A 24579-nucleotide genomic window follows, 5' to 3' on the forward strand; every position below is an offset into this window, starting at 1 on the left:
GATAACATGCATTTTTCAAACTGGCAGGGAAAGCCCTTGAAGTTTAACAAACCAAAAAAAAAAAGCCCTTTATTTCTTTTGTCTTTCGATTGAAAACACTATCATGTTTTCCATTCTCTTTCTTCCTCCTACTAATAGTGAAAATCGGGTTTTCACCATGTTGCCGTAGAAGGTGGAGCACCATGCTCATTGATGGTATCCCGTGGTCCACAAGGAGACTCTAGGACCGAGAAGTGCGGCGTGTTGCTGACTGTCGCTGTGGAGCGTGGGGTCTGCTTGTTCCTGGAGCCTGCTCTGTGCAAGGTGCCCGCTGGGTGCAAGGCACCTGCTCTGGCTTCTTCAGTGGCACGGAAGCAAGTGACTTGAGTTTCTGAAAGCACTGGCAGAAATTTCGATGAAACTCTTGATTCCTGTCCCATTTTTTCAAACTGTTCTTGTTTCCTCTCTCTGCTGATGTTCCTGTCTCTGGAAAGTTTTTGCTTTCTCCCTCTTCACTATGCTCAGAGGTGTGCTCCCTGGGGGTAGCTGTATTACTCCTAAGCCACCCTGCACTTATCTCTGTTTACTGAGATGAAATCAGCAGTCTGCACAGGCCTTAGTAATGGTGGTAGTTAATAGACTCAGGCAGATGGAGCCAGTGCACCACTCAGGACCTCCTGTCTCCAATAGCAACCAGGAGCAAAGGTATGCAGGCATCTATGTAGTTTTCTGTTTTAAACATCAGAAGACAATAAATACTGCTGAGACCAACCTAAAGGTCTTGAAGCAATGAATAGCTTTTGCATGATTAAACAGCCTGGCATGTGGGATTAGGGGAGTGAGTGCGGGGTGTAAAATGGATATCGTTAAATTGAAAAAAGTCAATTATTTTATAAAACCATGCAGGGCAATTGAATTTAAAATTAAGAGGTCTTCATTTGAAAGGCAGTAGAACAGCAAACTGTGAGCCTAATGTCAGCAGCGTTCATCTTCCCATCTGCTGAGTACGTGGCGTTTAGCAGGGTGTTTAACAGAATTTTTCTTGTTATTACCAAAATGTGGGCAATCCTAAGAGCCACTAGACAAAAGGCCATACTGACCTGACCATGGGTTTAATGGGGCTAGGGGATGCCTGATAAGAGACAGGGACACACTCATCAGTACTTTTTCTTTGAGGTGTCTTTTTTTTTTTTTTAATAAGATTTATTTATTTACTAAAAAGGCAGTTACAGAGAGGTGGAGGCAGAGACAGAGAGGTAGAGAGAGAGAGAGGCCTTTCATCCGCTGGCTCATCCCCCAAATAGCCACAAGGTCTGGGCCCAAGGACATAGGCCGTCTCCTACTGCTTTCCCAGGCCATAGCAGAGAGCTGGATTGGAAGTGGAGCAGCCAGGACTCGAACCAGCGCCCATATGGGATGCTGGCACTGCAAGTGGAGGCTTCATCCACTATGGTACCACACTGGCCCTGGGATGTCTTCTTATAACCAAAAAACTTAAATAGTGTAAAGTGAGTTTTAGGAACCGCGAGTGGGAATATCATTGAAGTGAATTCGTATTTACACAAGTATATCTGTCAACAATTGGCTTGTATATTATGTTGAGAAGAGGCCATCTATGTTGCTTATCATTTTGTTTCTCTCAGTGAACTGTGCAAGTTTCATTGTCACTGGAACTTTCAGAACACAAGGAGTGACAAATGCCTCTTCCCTCAGAGGCAGCTGGTGTCGGGAGTGAGGACTGGGACTTGAGGAGGAAAGGCAGGCAGGGGTCCAGGGGAGCCTGACCGACAAGCCTCATGACTCTCCTGGAGATCCTGGAGTTGGTGGATTGGCTGGGGAAGTGAGTTACATCAGAAGTTGGGAGTCATGGCTTTCCGGTCACTGTGTCGTTCTCAGCATTTGCACAGGGCCTTGGTGTTCGCCACATGAGATGCTGTTGCAGAAGACAGGTCAGTTTTTGGGAGCACTGGCTCCCGTGGTCCTCCATGTCTCTTTCCCAGGCCATATGTTTTGCTTTGTCCATATCACTTTCTGATTCTGATTCTGATATAACAGAGGAATTCTGTCCATTCTATGGTTTCTGGAAATGTGTTGTGGTAAGGGATAGGCAATATTTTGTGCAAAAAAAAAAAAAAAAAAGAAGGCCAGTATTTTCCCCAGGTGGTGAGTTTAGATTTTGAACTACCTCTGAAATTCACAGTGGGGGAGAAATAGAAGCAGATACCTTAGATCCACTGGATCACTCCCCACATGCTAGCAACAGGCCAACACTGGGAGCCCAGGACCCCAGCTGGGTCTCCCACGTGGGTAGCAAGGACCCAAGTACTTGAAGCATCGCCGTTGACTCCCAGGGCCAGAACTGAAACCCAGGCAGTCTGATATGAGATACAGGCACTCCGAGCTGCATTGTAACTGCTGCAGCCAGCACTCACCCTGGACCAAAATGTTTTGCTAGAACTGTGGGCACCCATTAGGTGCCAGGCACCCTTCCACCCTTAATCATCCCCACACCAAGAAAGCTCCGTCTGACTCTGGACTTCTTTCCCCTTCTTGGGCCTCATCAGCTGCCGAGGCCTCTGGCTCCTTTCTCGTCCCCTTGAAAAGCTCTACTACTTTGCCAGCTTTTGGGATTCCTCTTTCCCCAAGACAGACTTTGAGAAGAAAGTAAAGTCAGAGACTGTTTCAAGTGGTTGGCCTGCTAATTGTATTACCCAAATAACAAAGGTGATTAACGCAGGTTAATGAAGAAAAATTCCTAGCTCTACTTACTATCATATAAACTTACTCCTCCAGTCAAGCTCTCCTTAGCTGTAAGAATGGGATCTACCTAATAAAATATTGAGGATTAAATAAGAACTTAATAAGATGCTGGGCATTTTCTCCCAAGTATCTAGTCATATTATTTAAATCTGATCTAAATGCTTAATAAGGTTACCAATTAGATTTAACTTGGGCTTGTGAAAGTGAAGAATCATTTGTACCAAGATTTGCAAATATGGTGTGACTACTTCCTGCGACAGGCAGATGTAGTTCTCATTTTTCATTGCAGGATATTTACACTAAGTTTTCTGGCCTTCCAGTAGTATAAATGCATCCAGATGAATAAAAGCATTACCGATTCCATATACCGGCAAATGAGTGCTGTGGCAACACAAATATTTGGAAAGCTCTGGAAGCCAGCGAGAGTATCCTGGTCCTGTCCTCACAGCTCCAGCAGAAGTATTGGCTGCTGCAGCTGCTGACACAAAAGCTTTCCTTTTTGGAAATATTCCCTGGCAGAACAAATACTTGATAAAAAATTTAAAGCATGATTTGGACTGCTCAGATGGTGCTTTTTATAATTAAAAATATCTCTCCACATCTAGATGAGAGAAATATGAGTGTACAGATGTATATTTTTGTCTTTACATGGCTGGAAATGTCTTTAGGGTGGCTTATTGCTGTGCTGAGGAATCGGGATTGAGCTCCCCTTAGGCACTGGGTTCTCCCTTTTCTCACTATATTCTTTTTGCCATGAACACCGGTAGTTTCAGCCCATTTTCCACCTCAGACAGGATGGGTCAGTGAGTGTAAGAGCTGTTGTGGCATAATGGGTTAAGCTACCACCTGCAATGCTGACATCCCATATGAGCACAGGTTCGAGTCCCAGCTGCTCCACTTTCCATCCAGCTACCTGCTAATGTGCCTGGGAAAGCAGCAGAAGACAGCTCAAGCTTTCAGGCCCCTGTACACACTTGGAGGACCCAGAAGAAGCTCCTGGCTCCTGGTTTCTGCCTGGCCCAGCCCCGGCTGTTGTGGCCATTTGGGGAATAAACTAGAGAAGAGAGATTTCTCTCTCTCTATCTTCTCCCTCTCTCTCTGTAACTTTGCCTTTCAAATAACTAAAATAAATCTTTAACAAATGAATAAAAAGTTGTCCAACCAAATTGTTCATAAATTACATTGGTAGTTTAAAACAAGCACAAGCTGAGCATCTCTAATCTGAAAATCCTACATCCAGAATACTCCAAAATCTGAGACTTTCTGAGCACTCACATGATGCCAGAGGTGGAAAATTCCACACCTGCTATCATGAGATGGGTCACTGTCAAAATACAGATGCACTAAAAGTATTAAAATCACCTTCAACCTATGTTGTGCAGGCAACATAAATGAATTTCATGTTTACATTTGAGTCCCCTCCCCTATGCTATCCTGTTGAATATGCAAATATTCCAAAACCTGAAATAATAATTAAGAATCAAAGGTACTTGTATCTCAAGCATTTTGGATAAGCAATAGGCAAACTCAGCTTACTTGAAAGATGACTTTATATGTCTGTCCCTCCAAAGCTGTGGTCCACACAGGCAAGAAGGATTCGATACAGATGAGTAAACTTTTGATGGCTTTCAGCATGATTTAAATAGATGTTTGCCTTCACTTCTGGGTTTGGATTTAGAAGATTACTCCTATGGAGTCAGCTTAAAGAGGACCTCTTTTCAGTCACTTATTGGGAACACTGAATGCCAAGCATCCAACTTCTCCGCTTCACAAAATTGGCATGGCAAATATTATAAATCTTTCTCCATCTGCTTTTTGACTCATGGTAACAAATTTGGCATTTGTGTAGTTCTTCAGCCCTCCCTTACCTTCATGAAATTGTAGAATAGATCCATTGTTGGTGCATTATCTGCAAGTGATAAAGTGTCTGTGAGCTGGGGCAAAACTGGAGGCCCTAAAATAGATGAGATTCCTTTGGCACATGACATACCAAGTGTTTCTCCCAGACTGCTATTTTGGACAGTGTTTGATTAGGTTTTCTTGCCTCAAATTTTCCCGTTGCTTCTTTAAAACTTGGAAGGTAAGCCTCAACCGATCTCTGTGCCCGAGCATCAGCTGCCTATCTTTGTCTTCTGCTTGGCATGGGTCCACAGCAACTCAAGGTACAGACATATGAGAGAACAAGCTCTCTGTGAGAATAGAACGCTCCTCATTGCACAACTTCTCGCTTTATTTTTATCTTTTAATTTTTTAAAATATTTGTTTGAAAGGCAATGTTATAGATAGAGAAGGAGAGAGAGAGAGAGAGAGAGAGAGAGAGATCTTCCCTCTGCTGGTTCACTTTCTAAATGGCCACCACAGCCGGGACTAAGCCAGGCTGAAGCCAGGAGCCAGGAGCTCCATGAGGGTCTCCAAGTGGATGCAGGGACCCAAGCACTTCGGCCATCCTCAACTGCTTTCCCAGGTGTATTAACAGGGAGCTGGATTAGAAATAGAGCAGCCAGGACAAGAACCAGTATTCATTTGGGATGCTGGCATCACAGGTTGCGGCTTAACCTGCTCTGCCACCATGCTGGCTTCTGCAACTTCTCATTTCAGTTCTAGGATAATTCTGTGGTGAGTTTTATTTATTTATTTATTTATTTTTTAATTTTTGACAGGAAAAGTGGACAGTGAGAGAGAGAGAGACAGAAAGGTCTTCCTTTACTGTTGGTTCACCCTCCAATGGCTGCTGCGGCCGGCTCACTGCGCTGATCTAAAGCCAGGAGCCAGGTGCTTCTCCTGGTCTCCCATGCGGGTGCAGGGTCCAGGGACTTGGGCCATCCTCCACTGCACTCCCTGGCCACAGCAGAGAGCTGACCTGGAAGAGGGGCAACCGGGACAGAATCCGGCACCCCGACCGGTACTAGAACCCGGTGTGCCGGCGCCGCAAGGCGTAGGATTGGCTTATTGAGGCGCGGCGCCAGCCCTGCAATGAGTTTTAAGAGTCCTTTGCTGTTTCCCACCGAGACAGTCTAGTATTTGGTATATGTTTGTAACTCCAACATTTCTATCTTTAGTGTAGACCCCGCCCTTAAACTTCAAATATGCATCCAGCTGCATAGTCCACATTTCCACTTGGGTGTATAACTGACCTCATGAACAAACAAAATCTCCCCAACTCCCCCTCACCTTCACCCCACACACACTTCGCAGTAGCCTTACTCAGTTTAGTGGCAAATCTATCCTTTCAGTTGACCACAAACCTTGTCATCAGTGCCTCCTTTTTCTCTCATGCTCCGCATTCAATTTGTCAGAAAATCATATTGACTCTATTAAAAAAATTTTTTCCCATAATCAGACAACCTCTTTTTTTTTTTTTTTTTTTTTTTTTTTGACAGGCAGAGTGGACAGTGAGAGAGAGACAGAGAGAAAGGTCTTCCTTTTGCTGTTGGTTCACCCTCCAATGGCTGCTGCGGCCAGTGCGCTGCGGCCGGCGCACTGCGCTGATCCGAAGCCAGGAGCCAGGTGCTTCTCCTGGCCTCCCATGGGGTGCAGGGCCCAAGCACTTGGGCCATCCTCCACTGCACTCCCTGGCCACAGCAGAGAGCTGGCCTGGAAGAGGGGCAACTGGGACAGAATGTGACGCCCCGACCGGGACTAGAACCTGGTGTGCCGGCGCTGCAAGGTGGAAGATTAGCCTAGTGAGCCGCGTCACTGGCCCTCAGACAACCTCTTATCACCTAAACCAGCATTTACCTGGCCCAAGTCTTACCTGGATTACCACAGTTCCTGTAGCTTCCCTTTATGGCCTGTTTTCAACCCAGGAGTCAGAGTGAACCTTTCATGACAGAAGCAAGACTGTGCCGCTCCTTTGCTTCAAACTTCCTTTCCCTTCGAGTGAAAGCTCATCTTGATGATTTCTGTTCATTTGGGGAATATCAATCACAGGCCCAGAGGAGAGCACAGGAGGAGAGCTGGGGTTGTCTAAGCTACAGAACTCGCAGCTGTGTCAAACCCTTTGGGCTGGCAGGAAAGGAAACGGTTTCCCTGCTGCAACTGGAGTCCCGGATGAGTCGTGTTCAGCACCCGCAGGTGGTGGGGTCTTCCATGAGACTCCTTCATCTTTTTCCCCCACAGGAGTGAAGATCGTTCCACCCCCTGTCATTTTATCATTCAAAGTGGCAATCCACTTACCAAATGCTGCTACAGAGATTTACCTTTGGGCTTTATTAAGTAAGTCTGACAGAGTTTCTATTGGAGTTTTTGAAAAAGGATTTCCCATGAATTTATTGATAGGGATTTAGTTGGAAGCAAGCAGTGGGGAGCCAATCCAAGTTAGAAAGCTAACTTTAAATGTTTCACAAGCAGCTCCAGCTTTATTTTTATTCATGCGTCTTTCGTGCTGTGGTTGGTGGGTGATATGGGGTTAGCGTATACCACAAAGCCCTCGGATGGCAAGTGTACCTTTGATGGTACCCTGCTTTTTCTTTGATAGCATTATTAAAGGAAAGGGCAGACTCCAACCCAGCTCCGAGTGAGATTTGCATGTTCTTTGGGACAAGATTCATTTTTTCGGTGTGTGGTAATGATACATATGGTAAACTCCTTGAGTGCATGCCTTATTAACTTGACCAAGAAGGATTCCAACATACACTTGTCAGTCAAAGAAATGACATATGTCATCTAGTTTAGGTGAAAAAGACTATCACCCTGTGTGAAAATAAAGGGACTTTTATGAGGCTAGCTTAAAACAGAAAATATTTGCCACTTTTATTGAGACCAAAAATATCCAGGTAATAAACACAGCAAAAAAGATTTTTACCTTTCTGAATTATTTTTCATAGCAAACCCACAGAAAAAGTGACCGAAGCAACTTTAATCATTAATGGCTTATAAGAGAGGGAAGCTGGTCACAGAGGAAGAGAAAAGTTAATGCATTTCTAAAAATGCAAAGTTCAGAACTCATGAGTTGGGCTTTGTGCTAGTGGGGAGGCAGGTGCATGTCCCAGGGGCCGTCTTGGTCTTTGATGTAGCAGATTGCCCTCTGGGAAATGGCCAGTTTCCTGCCGGCTCCTCTTAAGCACTATGCTGAAGTGGTTGCACTTCTTGCCTAAGGATCCTGGATTTACTCTCCAAGGAGAAACGTGCCCTTCCTCCAAGCACTTTCCTACTTCTTGGGTTTTCAATTTTTTTTTTTAAAAAAAAGCAACCGGTCCAATGAATATTCCCATGAATGGGCAATTGATCATAGACCACCCCCCAAAAAAACTAAGTAAGGGGGGAAAATTATTTATCAAAATAATAGGATTATTTTCTCTTTAGAAAGTATCACTTAAATATGATTTTTATCTATCTATTTTAGTATTCATTGAACTTTTATTTCATTTCATTTCATTTTCCTACCACTGGTTCTAAATGTTTAGGGGGAATTGTTTTACGAGAACTTGTGTGTACCTTTTGTTCTGTTTTCATTATAATCCTGGTTCTCCATTTCCCCTGTAAATATCTTTACAGGCCGGTCACCATGTATTTCTGCCTGGGTCATGTGACTATTGCCCAGGGCACACCTAGAGGTGCTCTGTTCAGACCTGTTGAGGGGTCAGGTGCTTTGCTGCCTTAGGGACTTTATTTCCTCCCTTTATCTCTCTGCATTCTTGGTTATTAAAAGCTCGAGTACATTCAGCCTCTGATTGGTTGTCTTTTCAGCTTCTGTCCTGCAAAGCGGACCCATCATTTGCATGCTCAGTAGAGATCTCACTAAATTACACATTCCACATGAGCCTGAAATGTACCATGATGTTGTTAACCATGAATAAAATTTCTATGTGGGAAACAGGAAGACCTTTAACTTGGGAATCAGTTTCTGATCCTGAGTCCAGCAAGACTCTGAGTAAGCCATTTCCCCCATCTAGTGTGTGGGGTCTTCAAATACATACTATGAAAAAACTGTGCATGGGTTTCAAATTATTCTTGCAATGAAGTAAACTCATCTTATTACATTTTCCATATACTTTCTGAAGTCCTCTTGTAAGTAAACATGACTGCTATGCCTATTTGACAGGAATTTTTTTTTAAAGATCTTACTTTATTTTTTGAAATACAGAGTGACAGAGGGAGAGGGAGAAAAGAGAGAGAGAGAAAGAGGGACAGAAGGGGAGAGAAAGAGAGAGGGAGGGAGGGAGAGAGACAGAGAGATCTTCCTTTGGGTGGTTCATTCCCCCAAAATGGCTATATCAGCTGGGGTTAGGCCAGGCTGAAACTGGAGCTCCTTCTGGGTCTCTCACGTGAGTAGCAGGGGCCCAAGTACTTGGACCATTTTCCACTGCCTTCCCAGGCATGTTAGCAGGGAGCTGGATCAGAAGTGGTACAGCTGGTACTTGAACCAGAGCTTAGATATGGGAATGCAGATGTCCACAGCCGTAGTTTAACCTGCTGTGCCATACTACCTTGATGGGGATTTGGGGGGTTTGAATGAATAAGGTAACCATAGTACACCAGAAACTGGGGATCCTTGCTGCTTCCTCCTCTCACATTCTCTCACACCCCCTGTCACTTCCCCTCATTCATGTGTTCTGGAACTCACCTGTCCTCATCCACCCCTCAGCTGCCACTACCTTACTGAGGTGACTGTTGGCACCCAGGTCTCTGCTGCCTTATCAAACTCCTAACTCATAGATTCTAGGCTAATTGCCCATAATGAATCCCTTTCCCAAACACTATCCAGAATGGGAATAACAGACCACAGCATGTTTCTTCAGTTTCCTATCACCACCCACTCCCCCATTGTCCTTTGGATAAAGTGTAAACCCCTTACCATGACACAGAACAGTCCTGCTAGAAGTATGATTCCTTATTTTCCCCTTCAAGCTCAATGCCCACAATACTGAGGGCTGGGCCAGGCCAGAGCCAGGACCTAGGAACTCTATCTGGATCTCTTGTGTAAGAGGCCTGAGTCCTTAGCCATCACCTGTTGCCCCCAAGAGTGTGCATTAGCAGGAAGCTAGAGTGGAGAGCAGAGCCCAGACTTGAACCTGGGCACTCTGATATCGGATGTGGGCATCTCCAGTGGTAGCTTAACTGCTGCAACATACACCCACCCATCTGCATTTTTATTCACCTTTCTTTGCATCTGCTAGAAGAAGATTTGCCTTTGTATCCTCTGCCCAGAAGGAGAATCTATTTTTCTGCTCTTTCTTGAACCTGGCAGTTCCTTGGACTTACAGAAGTCAGTTTTGATGTTCCCTCTTCCAGGAAGCTCCGCACAACACTCCACAGACCGGCTGTTCCTCCCCTCTCAGTACTGCCTATCCCAGTGTCACACAGGTGTCTGTTTTCCTGTGCAAGGCAAGGACAATCTAGAAGGCAGGAAATGTGTATTGTTCATCGCCCTTGCTGCCAAGAATTACATGCATATTGGCTGAAACAAGTCATGAGTATTTGAAGATCTTTGAGAATACGAAGGAAAATGCTTATGTCTCACCTGGCTTGGTATTAGAAACAAAATAGAAAGCCTTGTCCTGGTCCCTGGTAAAAACGTTGCCAACTGTTCATTCTGGGAATATGCTGACTTGCTCCAGCCATTCTCCCTAAATTATTTCCATGGAGTTGAAATGCACCAAGAATTTCCCAAGTAGGACTGCTTATCTGGGAAGAAGTACCTGGGACAAGAAATCATCAAATAAGAAGTTTGCCAAGGAACTTGAATATGGGATGCAGAGCTGCAGTATTCTACAAGGGTAAATTTTTTTTTTTTGACAGGCAGAGTTGGACAGTGAGAGAGAGAGAGAGAGAGAGAGAGAGAGAAAGGTCTTCCTTTTTCCGTTGGTTCACCCCCCAAATGGCCGCCATGGCCGGTGCGCTGCGCAGATCCAAAGCCAGGAGTCAGGTGCCTCCCCCTGGTCTCTCATGCGGGTGCAGGGCCCAAGGACTTGGGCCATCCTCCACTGCCCTCCCAGGCCACAGAAGAGAGCTGGACTGGAAGAGGAGCAACCAGGACAGAATCTGGCGCCCTGACCGGGACTAGAACCTGGAGTGCCAGCGCCGCAGGCAGAGGATTAGCCCAGTGAGCCGAGGCGCCAGCCTACAAGAGTAAATTAACATGAATGTATGTTGTCAGCCAGATTTTTAGGATAGGGGTGGGGTGGAGTATTTATCACTTGGAAAAACTTGATAAAAGCTAAAAATAAGAACTCATTCAGAAAAAATGCAGAGAAACAATTTAATGAGTGATTTATGTGTTAGATTGGGCTGCTCGAACAAAGCACCGTGGACCGGGTGACTTATCAGCAATCAGAATATTTCTCATGTGTCTAGAAGCCGCAGTTGGAGGTCAGGGTGCCAGTGTGGGTTCTGGTGAGCTTCCGCCTCCAGTTGGTGGTTGCTGTCTTCTTGTTCCATCTGCTTGTGCAGAAGAGAGGAAGAGAGTGCTCTGGGGTCCCACTCAGGGTGTCAGTGCTATCCATGAGAGCTCCAACTTCCTGACCAAGCACCTTCCAAAAGCCTCCCCCTCCAGCCCCATCACACTGGACACCAACACCCAGTCTATTACAATGTATTACTGATTCTGAAAGTAAAATGCTCTGAGACTTCTAGAATTGGGGAATCCAAATAATGGGACATTCATCTCTGTATTACCCACTGTGGCAGCCAAAAAACGTTGAGGCCTTCATCTGTTGGCACTGCGCCTTTAATATGTTAATGTTCAGGGCAAATGGGTGTTGCCGATGACTTAAGGTCACTCACTAGTCAGTGATTTTAGGGAAGGGATGTTCGTTAGCCTGGATTACCTTTCTAGGCCTGATGTAATCACTGGGCGTGACAAGCAGTGCTCACTCCTGGCTGATGGCAGAGGAGGAAGTTGGGAGGTTCTAGGCATGGGAAACATGCTTGCACGAGGGTGGAGGGCTACCAGGAAACGGTGAGAAGGAACTGAATTTTGCCAACAACCTCAATGGGTTTGGAAGCAGATACTCACTCACAGCCTCCCAATCATAGCCTAGGCTGGCCAGCCCTTTCACTTAGGCCTTGTGAGATCCCAGACAGGGGTCCTTATTACCAAGTCCCCTGGACTGCTAACTGGTCTGGTAACTTGTTGCCATAACCTATGACATGGTTCTTAAACAGGCAACTTGTGACTGAACCTTTAGAAAAGCATAGAGAATTACTATACCAACAACAACAACAACAAAACAGAAAAATGAGGTTGGAGGATGGGAATGTCTTGATTTGGAAACCTTTCTATTAGGCAGACTTGAGCCCTAGTAGATCTTAGTATTGAGCTGATGAGGTATAACAAACACTGACAGTGCCCTTTGTGACACCTGTAAGGGTCTTTATTTCTGGCTGACCCAGGATCTTTCCCTGACCTCCGGGACATATAGTTGACCCATGGTGCATATTCCTGAGTGTATCTTAGACTCCTAAGGGGTCCAGTGGAAAAATCTACGGAGAGGCTCTTCTACTGTTATATGCTGACTTTGTGCAGCAAAAGCTAACAATAATAAATCAAAGGAACGAAGATTGTTTTTGGTAGTAGAATATCAAAGGCTCAGTCTCACTTTTTCCAAGTGTTTTGTAAAAGCAAGACATTTGAGATGTTTACTTCTTCTTAGCACTGTTTTTCTAATGTTGCTTTTATGAGAGCCAGGCTCTTTGCCAAAGGTCTGCTCAAACCTCAAACACTTGAAACAGACTAATCTTTTGTTAATCAAAGGAGAGGATTTGATTTTTAGTTCCTTTCTGAAACATGTACTCTTACTATGGTTTTGAAAGCCATTCATTTTAGTTGTCATGTGCAGGACAGGCCGAGATGTGAGCCTGGATGGTGCTTTGCTGGTGTGGTCGATTTGTCCATATTAGATACTATGACAGTATCAAAATAGAGAACAGCTGTGCCTGCTGTTCAGTAGCAGATTTAGAAATTAACAGAATTGGTAATCCTACCTAACCACCCTCCTTTAAAGAAATTAAGTAGGTACTGCCTATATTTGCTTAGAGAACAAACCACAAGTTAGGTATTTATCCCCCTTAAAACACCACAAACAGCAAAGATCGTAGGTAACTCCTTGATAACTAGTCAAAGAATGAGAACCTAAGACAGGCTACTGATTGGAGGGGCCACCACTGCGGGAGGATTATAAACATGTGACAAATGTTTTTGCACGCTTTGGTTATTTTATACATCTAGGGAATTTGAGACCTCATCCTTACCACAAGTGAGAGTTGTAAGTTGTTCTATTGTACATTAGTTTCTTCATTTAGATATTGTCTACATTCTCTTGCTTTTCCAAGCCAGTCTCTTCCCTGTGTTTGAGCATATTTATTTCATGAAAAGAAACAAGTATTTAGTATTGCAGGCACACCTAATGCATAGGGGCATTGGAAGGCTAGATTGACAGGTGAATTGTCACTCTCACGTTGCCTTTCTTTTAACGTTTTGCTAAAGATTAAGTTTTTTACTTATTTGAAAGGCAGAGTGATGGGGGGTGAGGGTGGGAGAGTAGAAACCAACCTTTCATTTACTGGTTCACTTTCCACTTTCCACATAGCCACAACAGCCAGGTCTGGGCGAGGCTGAAGCCAGTCTGGATCTCCCACATGGGTGGAAGGGGCTCAAGCACTTGCATCACCTTCTGCTGCCTTCCCAGGCACGTTAGCAGGGAGTTGAATCGGAAGCAGAGTACCAGTACTCGAACCAGCACTCATATGAGATGCAGGCATCCCAGGTGGCACCTTGACTCACTGTGCCACAATGCCAGTCCTTCCATTTCTTTTCTTTCTTGACCCAAAGGCTTGGTGCAGCTCCTGCCTCAGATCGGCTTTTTTTTTTTAAAAGATCATCTCATCCCCTTGGCTCTTTCTCTCTCCTCTGCTCACCTCTTTACCTACTTTTCTTTTACCCCAGCTCTTCTTTTAGTGTTGTATTTTTAAAAGTAATAACAGGAAATGAAATTTTGATATTATCATGTAATTGCCTGGAACTACATTTATGTATGTAGCTTACCTTTATGCCAAATAACTTGTTTTCTCTCCATAATCATCTCATCTGAGCCTTATATGAATATGGATAATTTAGTAGTTTCCAGTGGATTACAAAATAGGAACTGGAATATGGTCCATGACCCAAGAGGAGGAACAAAAAATGAGCCAGGTGTGTTACCTTTGTCACAGGCTCTGGCTGGGGCTTTCTGAAGCCTGATCACTTTGGAAGTGTGTGGCATAGGGCAAGTCACTTAACTGCCCAGAGCCTTATATTCATATCTAAGATGCAGATGGTCGTTCTCTAACTCATATGAGCTTCATGAACTTTAAATAGGGTAATGCATGAAAGCTCACCTTGAACCTGGCTAGACCAATAACTGTTAACCACTGTTTTGCTTGCTGTCACTTGAGTGTGTTAAATGCTACATAGCCTCTGAAAAATCTAACCTGGCATCAGTCACACTGTGTTGTCAAAATGGATCTTTTCATTTGGAGTTTTCTGTTTCCTAAGTGGATTGGTAAGGGTCCTGGTAGGAAGCCACTTCTTTCTGCCGTTCATATGTAAATGCTTTGAGCAAATGCCTGGACACTGGTAATCCGGCTACACTGTGACTTGCCATTTACCTTGAGCTATCAATTCAGCCACTATTCAGGCATGCCAGCCAGGAGATTTGTTTTCATGGCCCTGCAGGGCGCATAAGCTTCATTACTCTTTTATCATCTCACATTATAAAAATAAGGAAACTTATTCTCTCTCTCTTTCATATTTACCCTTCCCTGTTTCACATTCCCAGACTGGCATTTGTGAGCAAATGGTGACTCTAAATGGCTCTATGACTTTTGGGGTGTCCTAGTGTCTTGTTTTTTTTTGTTTGTTTGTTTGTTTTTTTTTCCTTCTGTCCTTAGTCTCAGTTTCCAAAATATAGAACTATGAAAGAAACCCTTATCTGTTCCCAGTGTGGGGCAGCCTCCCAGCGCTGGTCTGCACCTCCCGGTCAGTAAGACAAAGGGGGCAGTGGCGGGGATTTGTGTGTAGCTCACACAGCTGGCTCAGTTTGCTTTCTTGTTTAAACAGTGCAAGGGAAAGACAAAGAAGCAAAGTGAGACGCGTGACAGGGCGTGGGACCTTCTAAAAGCCTATCTTTAAGTATCTGGAGGCAGACTGGATGCAGGCAGAATTTCAAGAACTACCAGAATGACAAACTTTTAATGGAAGCCATCAAGATGGCTTTTGTTCAACATAGGAACATGTGTCAGTTTATTTTAAAATTCATTAGTGTAGTAGTTAAAAATAGAAGAAGGGGATTTTTAAATATACAAGCACACAATCTAGAAAACGATGGTAGAGATTAAATGATGGTAAAAGTAAAAGATGGTAAAATTAAATTTCAAAACTATATGTAGAGAAACATTAGTATGCTTTTTGAAATTCATTTTTTAAAATTACTTTTAAAGATTAATTAATTTATTTGAAAGTTAGAGTTACAGAGAGAGGGAAAGACAGATAAAGATCTTCCATATGTTGGTTCACTCCCAAATAGCCAAAATGGCCAAGGCTGGGCAGGGTGGAAGCCAGGAGGCAGGAGCCAGGAGCATCTTCCAGGTCTCCCACATGGGGCAGGGACCCAAGCATTTGGGCCATCTTCTGCTGCTTTCCCAGGAGCATTAACAAGGAGCTGGGTAGAAAGTAGAGCAGCCAGGACTCAAACTGGTGCTCATATGAGATGCGGCATTGCAGGCAGCAGCTTAAACCACTACGCCACAACACCAGCCCTTAGTTTTTGTTGTTTAAACCAAAACAATAAAAATTAAGCATAGAGGAACATGGTTATTGAAAAAAGCTTGTAAAAATGGCAAACCCAGTGGAATTTGTTTCATATATTTACAGATACTTTGGGTAAAATTAGGGCAGGAAAGTGACCAATATAAGAAGGAAGAAAAATGAGGAATATATGAGAAATATGTTCTAATATTATGACTTGAGAACTCAAGAACACGTTTAAAGTTTTATTCTTGTGGACATTTTGGTCAAATGTTTTCAAGTATATTTTTCCAAAAATCTTCCTTACCATATCCCCAAAGTATTTATCTGTTACCTACTTCTTTTTTTTTTTTTTAAGATTTATTTTATTTATTTGAAAGGCAAAGTAACAGAAAGGCAGAGGAAGAGAGAGAGAGAGAGAGAGGTCTTCCATTTGCTGGTTCACTCCCAAATTGGCTGCAATGGCTGAAGCTGGGCTGATCTGAAGCCAGGAGCCTGGAGCTTCTTCTGGGTCTCCAACATGGGTGCAGGGGCCCAAGCACTTGGGCCATCTTCTACTGGCCATAGCAGAGAGCTGGATGGGAAGTGGAGCAGCCGGCTCTTAAACCGGTGCCCATATGGGATGCCGGCACTGTAGGCAGCAGCTTTACCCACTATGCCACAGCGTGGGCTCCCCACCTACTTTGTTAAAACTTTCCTATATACGCTCATGAGAGCTTTTTTAAAGATTTTATCTTCTGTTGATTTATTTGAGACACAGAGATAGAGAGCTTCCATATATTGGTTCACTCTCCAAATGGCTGAAATAAGCCAGAGCTGAAGTTGGGAGCTGGAAACTCAATCCAGGTCTCCCGAATGAGTGGAAAGAACCCAACTACTTGAGTCATGGCTGCCTTCCAGCCACTCAGACGGGTGACACTGGCATCTTTGGCTAAATGCCCCGTTGCCTTCATGTATCAGTCCAGCTAACCTTCATTTTTATTTTGCTTTTGCCAACAAGTAGTTCCTTGAATTGTGTATATTCTAGTTTTGAATGCATTATAGAATAAGCATATAGCACTGAGTCCTGGTATTTCTGACAGACTAGAAATGTTATTTCTTATTTATATCACATGATACTGTGCCCCAAATAGAACTTAGACTTCTATTTTGCCACATTTCTCTCTAGCTTTTATGACACGAAGCTTTGGCAAATAGGGCTTCCATTATTCAGATGATTTTTTTCAGTCCGCCTTTTAGTTTACTTTTGATATTTAAGAAAGACTCTATGATCATTTTTTGCGATATCCTTCATCATTTTAAAATTCTGACTGTATTTGCTTGGCTGTTTGTTAGGGAAGAAGAGTTAAACCACCCTACCAGTGTTTCTCTTTGGAAAACTGGTCTATTTCCTTACACTGTGCATCCTCAGACCCCAAGAGTCCTCCCCTAGGAAAACAGCCCTATAAGGGCACAATCCTGATTGCCAGATGACAGGTATGCATGGAAATGTCAAGCTGTACCGTGTCCACATGCCCCAAACAGATCCCCCGAATGTCCACTAATGTATGATTCTCTTATGCTATAGCAAGAAGAATTAGCATCCTACTGCTACGTGTGGCCTCATTGATGAATCTCACAAACACAGAAGGATGTGATTCCAGTCACAGAAGTTCCGAAGCAGGCAAAACCAGTCTCTGCTTTGTGGGGGTGGTGATTGAAGCTGGGGACAGGCTCTGGGCTCTGGCAATGACCTGCATTCTGCTCCGGGCTTTGGTTTCATGCATCTTCACTTTGTGGCGGCTCATTGAGTGTGGACATCATTTGTACACTTTTCCGTGCCCAGTAAAAAGTGTACTTAAAACCCAGGCTTCATTTTAGCTTTCAGTGCTCCTGCTTTGTGCCTGTTTGGTGGTCTTCGTTTACTTAAGTAACTGCCCCTTGCCACCTTAGTATTCCTCAGAGGTGAGTGGTTCAGAGGCACGGCCAGTAGTTAGGAAAAGCCGGACCTCTGGCCTGCTTTGAGCTCTTGTCCCATCACTTGGCTAGCTGAGGGCCTTGGAAAATTTTCTAGCTTCTTCCTTGGTCTGCATTTCCTCAACTCAAAAATATGGAAATAAATAATAAAGGCTCACACATCTCAAGGCTGTGATGTGAGTTAAATGAGATAACGCACATAAAATGCATAGCTCAGAATAAACACTGTCAACTTCTAGATATTATTTTATTTTGTTTCCCAAAAGTCTATTCTGTGCTTTCCAAACCTGAGACAATCTTGCTCCTTGGCCCAAGGCTAGACCTGGGCTTTAGGGTTTGGGCTTTCCCATTCTTAAATCCTCAGGAGACTTCACGCCCAAAATTACTCATCTGCTCCACTACTTCAAATTCATGATTTCATATCATTGAATTCCCCTGGCTGTGTCCCTGGCTTCTCTTTAATCTACTGCCTCTCCCCCTTCACTCTATTAATTTTTTTTCCATGAATACAGAAAATGCTCAGTGAGCTGTAGAACTTAGTGCACTTGACTTTCCCTAACTGCTATGGTATGTACCTTCTGCCCAAATGAGTTATTCCTCTGAGGAATATTCTGGAACAAATTCAAACCCAGACAGTGAATCAGTGGAAGGACAGGGTCTGTAGGATATTGTATGGAGAGATCATGAAAGGATGAAGTCAGAGTAAAGATCCCTCTTCTTTTTTTTTTTTTTTTGTATTAATGAAACATTAATTTAGAAATTCCCAGCCTCCCTACCTGAAGGTTATTGCCACTCGTCAGCACAGATTGTTACATTTCATTTTGCAATATGAATCTATAAAGGGTTTTTGGTGGTCCATGGACTGAGAAACAAATCAAGAAAGCTTGAAGAGGAATCTAAAATTTTTTGAACAAAGAAGCTGTACACTTAATGATGCATTTCAGTTTTTAGTTACTTTCTTGACCTTGTACACTCTTCAGTTCATTGGTGTTGATGTCAGTGTAGTCTACCTCTGATCACCCCACTTCCTCACCTCCTCTTCGCCTCTCAGTGCTCCAGAATCTGGATTTTTGGTTTTCTATTGTACTGTACAAGGGCATTTCAAAAAGTTTTTGGAAAATGGAATTAAAAAAAACACAAATTTTTTGGTGCAAAACAAATTGAAATCCATGCTTAGTTTTTTCATAATATGCCTTCTCCACAAGCTTTTTGAAAACCCTGCGTGTGGTTTCTCCTGGGGGATGCTAACAGCTTCCATGTGGCCAGATGCAGAGCTCACTCTTGTGTCTCTGCCTTAGGTATTGGCATATTCTGGGGAATTGAAGTCTTTCCCTCTTGGGTTTCCTGAATCCATTGGCTTCTCTGCTTCCTCAGTGGGACCTCCTCTTTCTGACCTGGAGCCTTAGGACTCTGTCCTCTGTCTCCTGCTCTTCCTGTAGATGTCCCTTGTTAGGGGTTTAAGTGTCTATTATTAGCATATACTTTTTTTAAAAAAATTTATTTGAAAGGTAGACTGATGAGAGGAGAGACAGAAAAGCAAAGAGATCGTCCATCTGCTGGTTTACTCTGCAGAAGGCTGCAAAGCCTGGGTTGGGCCAGGCCATAGCCAGAAGCCAGGAGCTCCGTCCAGGTCTCCCATGTGGGTGTCAGAGAAGCACGTCTGTCAGCTAGACTGGAAGCAAGGCAGGCCTTGATGCCAGGCCTCCGGTATGGGACTCAAGCAGCAGTGCCCCACACTGCGCCACAAGGCCTGTTCCTGGTTTCAGAGTTTCTAAACCTCCTGCTTTGGCCTGTCCTTTGTGCGTCCATGTAAGGTTGTTCAGGCCCCAGGCTCCCTGTCTGGATTTCTTCCCCCTCCAGCCGCTGTTTCTTCTGGATCCTTCCTCTCGGAAAATGGCATTCCCAGCCTCCTCCCTCAGGCACCTTTTGCAAAAACACAGTGTTCTTGGATTTTCTTCTTCCTATCTCTTCCACATTTAATCTTTTTCCCAAAATACAACCTGAACCCACCCATTCTTGTCTGTCAACAGCAGTTCGAGACACCATCACTTCTTGGGTGCTTTACAACAATGGCTTCCTACTGTGCTTGTTCATGTGCCATATATTTTTTTAACATCCATCCTCTGGTTCACTCCCCAAATGACCACAATGGCTGGGGCTAGGCAGGCCGAAGCCAGGAACCAAGAGCTTTATCTGGGTCTCCCACATGAGTTCAGGGATCCAAGCACTTTGACCATCTTCTGCTTTCCCAAGCACATTAGCAGGGAGCTAGATCAGAAGTGGAGCTTCCAGGACTTGAACTGGTGCCCATATATCATGGCAGCAATGCAGGCGGCTGCTTAACCCACAACACTAGCCCCTCACCAACCATGTATATTTTTACAGAGATCAAAAAGTTTTATTCAAAGGTTACATATGATGGAACTTAAAAGAAGTGGAGTTAGAGGATTAGGTTTTGAAATCCATGCATATTTTTTTTAAATAGACATTTCCAGAAACGTTTTATAAAGGCTTTTGGTGCAAAAAGCAGAACTCAGCTTTCCAGACACCTCTGTCACCTGGGCCACCTGCCAACAGCCATGGTCAACCCCACCATGTTCTTGCAGATCATTGTGGCCAGTGAGCCTTGGGCTCTTCACCTTTGAGCTATTCGCATACGAAGTTCCAAAAAGAGCAGAAAACTTTCCTACTCTGAGCACTGTAGAAAAAAATTTTGCTTGTCAGGATTCCTGCTTTCACGAAATTATTGCAGGATTTATGTGCCAGGGAGGTGACTTCATGCACCATCATGGCGCTGATAGCAAGTCTATCAGGAGACATTTGGTGATGAGAACAGCATCCTTAGACATAGAGGTCCTGGCATCCTGTCCATGGCAAACTCTGGTCCCAGTACAGCTGGCTCTCAGGTCTTTATCTGCACTGCCAAGGCCAGTGGGTGGCTGGTGGCAAGCATGTGGCCTTTGGCAGGGAGAAAGAGGGCATGATTATTGTGTAAGCCATAGAGTGCTCTGGATCTTGGAATGGCAAGGCCAGCATCTCTAATGCATCTGACTTGTGTCTGATCTTACCCACCAGACCGTGGCTGGGGAGGGCACCCATCCAGCCCATCTGCTCACAGCACCCTGTAATCTGTGTGCTCCCACTGCAGATCTTTGGGTTCCCTGCTTCCCTTATTTCCCTCCAAATGTCTCTGGGTTTCAGAGCTAAAGTTATGTTTATGAAATAAAAGCTAAATTTAAAAAAGTAGAACTCTAGGTGAAAAATGGCTGACTCTTCATTCTGTCCTAGTGTTTTTGGTAATACAGGAATTTGGAGAAAGGATTTTTGAGAACTATTGTCCCCATTTTATCAGCACAGGGAGGTTAAGTAACTTGGTTAAAGTTTAAGCTGGAAGGAAACCAGTGCTCAGTGTTGGGAGAGCTACAGCCAATTTGGGGACTGTATCGGTTAGTTCTCAAGATTTTTGTTTATTTTGGTATGGGTTTATATGCCAAGATTCTGTAGACTTATATCTTATTTATTTTATTCTTTTAAAACCAGCTATGTAGTCTTGTTCTATCATTACTGTGGTTGTGCTCTGCCACTAACCTTAAAGAACACACAACATAATTGGATTTGGGTGACAGTTATATACTGAATGTCAAAGTTTATGGGAAAATAATCTTTGGGGGTTCCCCTTGTTTCAGAGAGGATTTAAAGCAGCTGGAATAGTATGAAATGTAAAAAAGCTAAGAGGTAGTAAGAAAACTTCTGGCCTTCATCCTTATCAACTTTTTAAGGGATAACTCTGAAATATTCTTTTTTCTTTTTTTTTAAGATTTATTTATTTTGAGAGATGGAGTTACAGAGAGAGGGAGAGACAAAGAGAAAGGTCTTCCATCCGCTGGGCTGATCCAAAGCAAAGAGCCAGGAGCTTCCTCCAGGTCTCCCACATGGGTGTAGGGGCCCAAGCACCCAGGCCATCTTCCCCTGCCTTCCCAGGCCACAACTGAGAACCAGAGTGGAAGAGGAGCAGCTGGGACATGAACCTGGTACCCACATGGAATGCCAGCACCACAGGCAGTGGCCTAGCCCACCATGCCACAGCACCCGCCCTTGAAATATTCTTTTAAAGATAATGCATTTGTTTCTCTCTCCCTGCCTCCCTGCCTTCCTTCCTAGATTTATTTATTTGAAAGCAGAGTTACAGAGAGAGATTGTCCATCTGCCAGTTCACTCCCCAAATAGACACAATGACCAGGGCTGGGCAAGGCCAAAGCCAGGAGCCCAAAGCTTCTTCTGGGTCTCCCACATGGGTGAGAGGACTTGGGCCATCCTCCACTGCTTTTCCAGGCACATTATTAGGGAGCTGGATTGGAAGTGGAGCAGCCAGGACTCAAACCGACACCCATACAGAATGCTGGTGCTGCAGGCTGCAGCTTATCTTGCTACACCACAGTGCCAGCCCCAAGATAGTGTATTTCAGTAATGTAAATCCAAAGCAAAGAGTTTCTAAGCAATTCTATGTGAATGATGGATGGAGGGAATAGGAAACATGTAGGTGTTCTGGATCTTTCTCCAGCTAACCTGCTGGATGTGTGTGCCGTGCCCTAAGCAACAACCTGCAGATGCCATGCTTGTTTGCAAAGCTTGTTCACAAGACCCTGCGCTCAACCCCTGCTGATCCTCTGAGAGATCTATGTGTCATGGACAACTGCAGAAGCATCTTGTGCAATTGTCATTCTAGCCTTGCAAATATAAATTATTCATGTGTCATGATGGGCGATAAATTACTTTCTTCATCCAAGATGATAGCTCTCTGATTAAAAACACTGGATAGAACCATTAATATTTCATGCTTTTATTATTGTAATGTTTGGATCTTTATGAAGAAATAAATATTTTTGAATTATGAGACATAGAAATTCCTTTTTTTTTACCATTACTATACTTTTTAATTGATGTAATTGTACACATTTACTGGTTGTAGAACAAAGTTTTGATAGCTGTATCTACAGTGTATGATAAGCAAGTCAGGGCCTTTAGCATATCCATCACCTCATGCGTTTATCCTCCACAGTGGTGAGAAATTCAGGCACCTCTCAATCCATGTTGAAGTACTCAGTACAGTGTTGTTGACCATAGTTACCCTACCGTGCAATAGTGGAACTTATTCCTGGAATTTATGCCTCTTTCCTAACTGCAGCTTTGTACCCACTGGCCTGTTTTTATCCTCTCTCACCCCCTGCCTGTCCTAGCCCCTCTGGTGGAAGAACAGAAGATTCCGTTCTATTCTGTAAGCCCAGCATCTTCAACTTCTGTGTGCAGTATGAGATCATGCAGTGTTTACCCTTCTGTGCCTAGCTTCTTTCACTTCATATAGTGTTTTCTAAGTTCATCTATGTTGCTGCAAATGAGAGGATTTCATTATTTTTTATGGCTGAATAGTATTCCATTGTGTGTATAGACAACACTTTCTTTACGCATTCATCTATTGATAGATACTCAGTTGATTAGTTTTCTAAGGTTCTATTTATTAAAAGGAAAATCAGTTGCCAGAGTAGAATTGTTTTGAAGATTCACTTCCCAATAATTCACTACTAAATCATGCTTTAAAGAAATACCATCTAAGGGGCTGGCATTGTGACACAGTGGATTAGGCCTCTGCCTACATCCCATATGGGTGCCAATTCGAGTCCCTGCTGCTCGACTTCTGATCCAGCTCCCTGCTAATGGCGCCTGGGAAAGCAGTGGAAGATGGCCCAAGTGCTTGGGCCCCTGCACCCATGTGTAAGACCCAGATGGAGTTTCCGGCTCCTGGCTTTCAGCATGGCTTGGCGTTGCAGTTGTTTGGAGAATGAAACAGTGGATGGAAGATTTCCCTTTTTCTCTGTAACTCTGCCTTTCAAATAAACAAATAATCTTTTTAAAAATACACCCTTAAAGATGTTACTGTATGAGTATACATGGTGACATATTTTTTTTTCTTGTCTCATTCAGAAAAGGCTAATTATGCAGTGGGTGCAGAAAAGTTCTATTTCTCAATGGATGCTCTGCCATGGAGTGTTTGTTCTCCCCCGGCAGTGTAGGACGTGTGTGTACTGCAGTTACTGTGTTGTCGCGTGGATTGCTCACTGTCTTCTCTGTGAAAACGTATCACACAGCAGAGAATGAAGGCCAAACATAAACTTTACTTTTTTTTTTTTTTAAGATTTATTTATGTATTTGAGAGGCAGAGTTACAGAGAGAGAGAGAGACAGAGAGAAAGGTCTTCCATTTGCTGTTTCACTCCCTATATGGCCACAATGGCCAGAGACGGACCAATCCAAAGCCAGGAGCCAGGAGCTTTTTCTGGTTCTTCTACATTGGTGCAGGGACCTAAGGACTTGGGCCATCTTCCACTGCTTTCCCAGGCCATAGCAGGGAGCTGGGTTGAGAGTGGAGCAGCCAGGACTCAAACCAGCACCCATATGGGATGTTGGTGCTGCATGTGAAGACTTAACCTACTACACCAAAGCACTGGCCTCAACTTTTCTTCTTTCTGTTTCTTTCTTTTTCTTTTTTTCTAATTTGAATGAGTTTGTCGAGCTTAGTCTTTACTTTGTGAAGTGAGATTGTAACCACTGTGAAGTACCCTGGATTTCTGAAATCATTCCTGTGAACTTTCTCCCTTAAACTCGGTTGTCACTATTTTTCTTAATGTGATATGGATTGGAGCATGTCTTTATAGCATCTGCCTTAGTTCTCTCAAAAGGCAGTTTTTTAGAAAGAAACCAAAACTGAACTGTGTTGAGCTGATACTTGGTGAATTCTGTGGGCTGCTGTTACAATTTGAGTAATAGAAGTCTCTTAATTTTTCAGTTTCTGATTCAGATGTAAATAACTATCCTTCTGGATTTGAATCAAAACTGAGATAAGACACCACAGAGGCCAGTTGATTTTGGAGCATGTTAGTCATTGTTCTGACGGAAGAACTTGGCCAGAAATCCTGCAGCCCGTGTTGTCACTGTCTTACTCATCTCCCACCCCACCCTGTCTGAGCGGACTGCTCTCCTTAGCAGCCACAGTGCGCCATTGTGTTCACAGCTTAGACTGCCTTGCAACCAGAGTGCAGGGGTGCGGCCTGGGCTCCGCCATGCAGGGCTGCTCACCATTGAGCAGGTTATTGGATCCACAGCAAG

General features: G+C 43.9%; 1 protein-coding gene and 1 pseudogene across 8 annotated transcripts in view; both read left to right on the top strand.

The window, feature by feature from the left end:
- The window catches only part of NHSL1 (NHS like 1), a 290700-nt gene that overhangs the window by 165364 nt on the left and 100757 nt on the right, over positions 1-24579 (top strand). The window lies entirely within an intron of this gene.
- On the top strand, positions 19999-20529 carry LOC149126452 (peptidyl-prolyl cis-trans isomerase A pseudogene; annotated as a pseudogene).

Source organism: Oryctolagus cuniculus, chromosome 5, assembly GCF_051225735.1.
Source record: "Oryctolagus cuniculus isolate XC-2025 breed Fujian yellow rabbit chromosome 5, ASM5122573v1, whole genome shotgun sequence".
Taxonomy (NCBI): Eukaryota; Metazoa; Chordata; class Mammalia; order Lagomorpha; family Leporidae; genus Oryctolagus; species Oryctolagus cuniculus.